This window comes from Durio zibethinus, unplaced genomic scaffold (assembly GCF_047325235.1).
Source record: "Durio zibethinus cultivar Kanyao isolate XHJ-2024 unplaced genomic scaffold, ASM4732523v1 HiC_scaffold_173, whole genome shotgun sequence".
NCBI lineage: Eukaryota > Viridiplantae > Streptophyta > Magnoliopsida > Malvales > Malvaceae > Durio > Durio zibethinus.
In genome coordinates, this window is record NW_028322796.1 from 8193 (window position 1) to 15000 (window position 6808).

The window sequence follows — 6808 nt, forward strand, 5'->3', positions numbered from 1 at the left end:
CTATTTGTACTGTAGCTGAGATGAGTCTTGGTTATTTCTATCCTTGAACTCCTCTAGACCAGACTTTTGGTTGGGCCTTTCAACCAACTATTTTAATCTTTTTTTTTAATTAAATATGTATGAAGTATTAACATTCTTTTTGAATGTGAGGAGCCACAGCGTGAACAAATAAAAAAGAAGAGGAAAGATAATGAAATTTTTTTCTTTTACTACATTATTTATTTTTTTTACTACATTATAATTATAATAGACTCTTTGCTCATCTAAAAAATAGAAACAAAAAAAAAAAAAAAAATAAATAAAGAGAGGGTTTACTTCCAGATAGCTAGCTAGATAAGTATGTATTATGTCGATCTATATCAATTAATTTGTAGAGTAGATACTCATACAAATTAATCATACGCCGAGAACCAGATTTGAACTGGTGACACGAGGATTTTCAGTCCTCTGCTCTACCAACTGAGCTATCCCGACCATTACCGACGCATTATCCTCATAATACTAGATGACTTGGGTCTATGTCACTTAAAAATGAAAACAAAAAAAAAAACGAAAAAGTATTAAATTAAAAGGGGAATTTCTTGGATCTTTAAAAGGAAGACTTTGTAAATTTCAGTATGAGTAATGATATGGATTATGAATCATTCAAATAGGTATTCCTTGCTCAAGGGTGTTGATTTGTACGTATATCATATATATATCACAATATATCATATCACAAGACTTGTGATAAGAGAACAAAATTCTGCTAGGATACGCTTGTAAAATGGAAAAGAATAGGATGAATGAGAAACATAAGGAACTTTGAACCACTAACAAAAAGGGTAGGATAAAATAAATAGATAGCAAACGGGCTTTTTGGGGTTGGGGATAGAGGGACTTGAACCCTCACGATTTTTAAAGTCGACGGATTTTCCTCTTACTATAAATTTCATTGTTGTCGGTATTGATATTGACATGTAGAACGGGACTCTATCTTTATTCTCGTCCGATTAATCAGTTTTTCAAAAGATTTATCAGACTATGGAGTGAATGATTTGATTAATGAATATTCTATTCGATTCTTTCTTCAACTTGGAATCGATTCACAACAATTCTTTTTATTTTTCATATAAATTGATTTTGCATATAAATAAAAAAAATACGGGTTCGAGTCGTCTTTTTTGGTTTTTCATTAGTATACCTATTTATTTTATATTTTATATAGGTATATCTTGCATCCTTTCTGGAGTTTCGATATAAGGATTCCTTTACCAACAGTCAACCCCATTTGTTAGAATAGCTTCCATTGAGTCTCTGCACCTATCCCTTTTTTATTATTCTCGCTTGTTGAACCTTTGTTTATTTTCGTAAAATAATAGGATTTGGCTCAGGATTGCCCATTTTTCATTCCGGGGTTTCTCTGAATTTGAAAGTTATCACTTAGTAGGTTTCCATACCAAGGCTCAATCCAATCCAATTAAGTCCGTAGCGTCTACCAATTTCGCCATATCCCCTTTGTGTCTTGAGATTAGGATCTCATTAGGATGCACTTCCTTCCCCCTTTCTCCTTCCCTTCCTTTCCCCTTTCTTTCATTTATTTATTTTCTTTCTTTTTATGCGAAAACCGTTGAATTTAGTATTGAATTTAGTAGATATAGATACTGATTCTTATATCGAAGGGTCTTTACCTATTTTATTTCTTGTTTGTTTATCTTCTTTCGTCTCTATCGGAGACCCGTATTTATTTGGTCCAATCAGAAAATATTTTATCATTTCTGTATTCGCAATTCAATATAGATGGATATTCCATAACATATATATGCCCCCCTTACTCTCAGTTTTCTCAGGCAATTTACTCGAACGGTCGATTTTTTTTTTTTTTTTCGTCTTAGCTTCCGCCTTTATGAATGAAAACAAAAGAAAGGAGTCTCTCATCTCTCATTATGATCTGGATTTCATTTCTATGGGTTGCATCTTTTCTTTTTTCTTTAATTTTATTTTTATTCTTATTCTTTTATTAGACTATCCTATATAACCATAATAAGATAACTAAAAAAATAAAAATAAAAATGAAAATTGAATTTATTCATTATTAAAATTTATTCATTTTAAAATTTATTCATTATTAATTATTTATTTTCTAGTATAATAGCATAATAGCTAGAACTAATTATTCCATTCATTTCTATTTCGACTTCGAAGATAATTCGAATTAGTTAGTCTAAAAAACAAAGTTTCATTCTAATTATTTAGACTTATAACGTATCATTTATATAATGATAATATATATATAAATTATATATAAATATAAATTATATATAAATGCATAAAAATATTTTCACTATAATTATCTAATTATTAGACTCTATTTATAATTCTAAACTAAATATAAATAAATTAAATATATATTAAATCTATATTAAATATAAATAAATATTAAATATAAATAAATTAAATCTATATTAAATCTATCTATCTATATTAAAATTAAATCTATCTATTAAATTAAATCTATATCTATATCTATATAAAAAAAAAAAATTATATATAATTTAAATGTAAAATATACTAAAAATATACTAAAAAATACTAAAAATATAAAATAAAAAATATAGTAATATTATACTTAGTATACTAATATTATACTAATATATATATAATACTAAATTATATATATAATACTAAATAGAATATAATACTAAATAGAATAGAATACTAAATAGAATAGACTAATAGAATAAAGATAACATATAATAAAATAAATATAAAATAAAAATATATAATATAGAGATAAATAATAAATAATTATAAAAATTATAAATATATTTATAATTTATTTTTATAATTTTTATAATTATAATAAAATTAGAATTAAATTATAATAATATTATTATAATTTAATATTATTAAATATAATGTTATTAAATATTAATATGATTAAATTAAAATATGATTAAATTAAAATATCATTTTTAATATGATTAAAATATAATCAAATAGAATGATTAAAATATAATCAAATAGAATTATATTATTCTATTCTTAATTATTATATTCTATCAATATTAGATTGAATATTAGATTGAATCTACCATTATTATATATTATTATATATTATTATATATCATTATATTAAATATGATTATATATTAAATATGGCATAAATTATGTATGGCATAAATATGGCATTTAAAATTTAAAATTCTAGTTTTTCTAAATTCTAGTCTATAATTCATATTAATAATTCATAGTAATTATGAATAACTAATAGATAGTTAATAGATAAGATCGTAATAGTTTGCTGAATTCCTATGGATACAAAATTTCTATTATTTGAGCCCGCTTAGCTCAGAGGTTAGAGCATCGCATTTGTAATGCGATGGTCATCGGTTCGATTCCGATAGCCGGCTTTCTCTATTTGTTTGCTTTTTTACTTTTTTACATGATTGATAATGTTTTTTTGAAATCAAAGAACATTGAAAAAGCTTTTTCCCCTTTTCTTTCCAAAGGTCAACGATCCGTTTATTATGTCGTAGAAACTTTCAATTAGGAATAAAATTGGAGGAGTTAGATCTTTGCAGAATAAATCAAGAAAAAAAAAAAGGAAACTTTTTTTGGTTTAATTTTTAGATTTTAATTTTTATATTTTATATTTAATATATATTTTATATTTAATATATTTATATATTATATATATTTTATTTTAATTTCTATTTTTTGTATACATTATATACAATATACATTATATACAATACAAAAAAGTATGGATATTGATCCAATTCATCTCATTAATATTTGTAGTACAATCCTTCAGTCGATTTCGCTTCATTTAGTTCAGTTTTAATTTAGGTTTATGAAATTTCAATAAAATTCAAATTAATAAGGAGTCTTTATGTCGCGTTACCGAGGGCCTCGTTTCAAAAAAATACGCCGTCTGGGGGCTTTACCGGGACTAACTAGTAAAAGTCCTAGAGCCGGAAGCGATCTTAGAAACCGATCGCGCTCCGGTAAAAAATCTCAATATCGTATTCGTTTAGAAGAAAAACAAAAATTGCGTTTTCATTATGGCCTTACAGAACGACAATTACTTAAATACGTTCGTATTGCCAGAAAAGCAAAAGGGTCAACAGGTCAGGTTTTACTACAATTACTTGAAATGCGTTTGGATAACATCCTTTTTCGATTAGGTATGGCTTCAACTATTCCTCAAGCCCGCCAATTAGTTAACCATAGACATATTTTAGTTAATGGTCGTACAGTAGATATACCAAGTTATCGCTGCAAACCCCGAGATATTATTTCAGCGAGGGATGAACAAAAATCTAGAACTCTGATTCAAAATTATCTTGATTCATCCACCCATGAGGAATTACCAAAGCATTTGACCCTTCACACATTACAATATAAAGGATTAGTCAATCAAATAATAGATAGGAAATGGGTCGGTTTGAAAATAAATGAATTGCTTGTCGTAGAATATTATTCTCGTCAGACTTAAACCTAACTAAAATAACAAAACAAGGGTTCTGCTCCCTTTTCACCTGAGTTAAGGTTAAGTAAAGGAAGACAGGGTAAGGGATTTGATTCGGAAATTTTATTTTTCTCCTATTCATGTATGATAGATCCGTAGGTAGATTTTCATCCCCTGTACGCTATTTTACGTATTCCGTATTAAAAAGAAATTGGGAATAGAGAATCTATATCAAAGAAGGGTCTAACTCTTTAGTATCTGTTCTTATTTGATTTGATACATTGTAGTCAGTTACATTGGCGAATTAGGTGAAGGTGCGGAAAGAGAGGGATTCGAACCCTCGGTAAACAAAAGTCTACATAGCAGTTCCAATGCTACGCCTTGAACCACTCGGCCATCTCTCCTACATAATTATTATGGCCGATAACCCGAGCGAATAGCGAGTTATTCATATTAGATTGTTCGAGAGGTACGAACAATATCAATTCTAACTAGAAAACTAGCTATAAAAATAGAAAACTTTTCATCACTTTTTTCAGCACTTTTTCTTTAGCCTCCCGACTCGAAGAAATTTTTTTGTGAGGGGGCTGTTAAAAATAAATAATATAATACGATAAACATATACCATATATATCTATTCATGTTTGCGAAAAAGGCACTCCCATCTTTTTTCTGATATTTCTACCGGACTGGATTAAATCAATGAATTGAAACGAATCAAATCAATCGATTGGTTTTTTTTTTTTAGACTATGCTTAATGGATATTTTTAGTTCATAATTCTCTTTAGACTCTAATTCCCCATTTCTATAAGAATTCTAAAATTCTTTTCCAGTTTTAGATCTCTCAACAACAACCTCTTACTCTGTAAATCTATTACAAATTCATAAATCCTCTAAGGGATTTTTATATTTGATTATATGTTGTATACCTGCTATGCACAAAACACAAAAAAGGGCAGTTATTTTATTTTCATCATAGAACGATTATTCGATTATTTTTCCTCTTTTTATCATAATTTAATCAAAACTTCTCTAATTTTGCTAATCTATCCTAATCCGTAGGATAAATTTTTTGATTCTTCAACTTCGATGAAATCGTAATAATTCTTTTTTCTTTTTATATTTTATTCTTATACTAATAAATTCTTATACTAATAAATTTGGATGAAATAAAATAGGATTCAAATATTTCTTTTTTTTTTTTTTTCTTGATTCCTGCCAAAAAAATTGAAGTAAAGTAGAGGGCTATATCTTTTTTTTTTTTTTTTTTATGGAATGGGTCTGCTTTTATGTTATTTCGTACTGTACGCTTCCTTTGTTTGTGAGATCCTTTTTTTTTTCTCACGAAGGGGTAATGAAAAGAGTTATAGAATGGATTGCTACCTATGCCTAGATCGCGGATAAATGGAAATTTTATTGATAAGACCTTTTCAATCGTAGCCAATATCTTATTACGAATAATTCCGACAACTTCAGGAGAAAAAGAGGCATTTACTTATTACAGAGATGGTGCGATTTGATTATTATTATATAATTATAATTATTTTATATATTTTAATTATTTTATATATATTTTTTTTTTTATTTTTATTTTACCGCTCTTAGTCTTAGGAAAAAGACACATGATTCGGAATAGAAAAAAAAAAAAAAAGACTATTGAAAAAAAAAAAGAAATCTACGCTTGTTGAAGGTGAAGTTTATAAATAAAGCAATTCCTTCTGTCGTGTATCCCCGATTAATGCAACCTCAGATGCTTCAATTGTTGATTCGAGTATTGAGCGAAAGGTTACACCTATGGGTCTGTATTGTGGGTCAACCCTACTACACTAGTACCAATAGGCGGCATAGAGGAAGAAGCACTACATCTAGGAATCAACAACACGAAAACTTTGTTATTGTTATAAAGGATTCCCTTTCCTTATCGGGATCGGAACTAAGAGAAATGGTTGGGACAACAAACATCCATCTTGTTCGTACTTTGGATACCCATATAACCATCGAAGATTGTTGAAGTGACTAATTCCTGGAAATTAAGGAGCGTTGAGAACAAAGAAATTGTTGGAGTTTACTTTATTTATCTAGTACGAACACGCTTGATGGTAAGAAAAGATCTTTTGCAAGAGGGTTGGCTAGAGATTTCTTGTAAAAACATTAGCCCCGCTCAGTTCATAATGACAATATTTCGACCTTTTTTTTAATTCCATGGATTATTCTCATTATGCACATAAAGGAGGAGCCGTATGAGGTGAAAATCTCACGTACGGTTTTGGAACGGAGAATTCGTTGAATCGAATGACGACCGTAACGGATGTCGGCTCAATCCGAAGGAAATTATGCGGAAGCCTTACAGAATT

The 6808-nt window shown here is 28.0% G+C and overlaps 3 non-coding genes across 3 annotated transcripts; 1 reads left to right on the forward strand and 2 right to left on the reverse strand.

Moving 5' to 3' along the window:
* Positions 1–401: 401 nt before the first annotated feature.
* On the reverse strand, positions 402–474 carry TRNAF-GAA (transfer RNA phenylalanine (anticodon GAA)). Its single transcript has one exon. It is a non-coding gene; the product is annotated as a tRNA-Phe (tRNA).
* Positions 475–3319: 2845 nt separating this feature from the next.
* On the forward strand, positions 3320–3392 carry TRNAT-UGU (transfer RNA threonine (anticodon UGU)). Its single transcript has one exon. It is a non-coding gene; the product is annotated as a tRNA-Thr (tRNA).
* A 1378-nt stretch (positions 3393–4770) lies between these two features.
* On the reverse strand, positions 4771–4857 carry TRNAS-GGA (transfer RNA serine (anticodon GGA)). The gene has a single exon. It is a non-coding gene; the product is annotated as a tRNA-Ser (tRNA).
* Positions 4858–6808: the final 1951 nt, after the last annotated feature.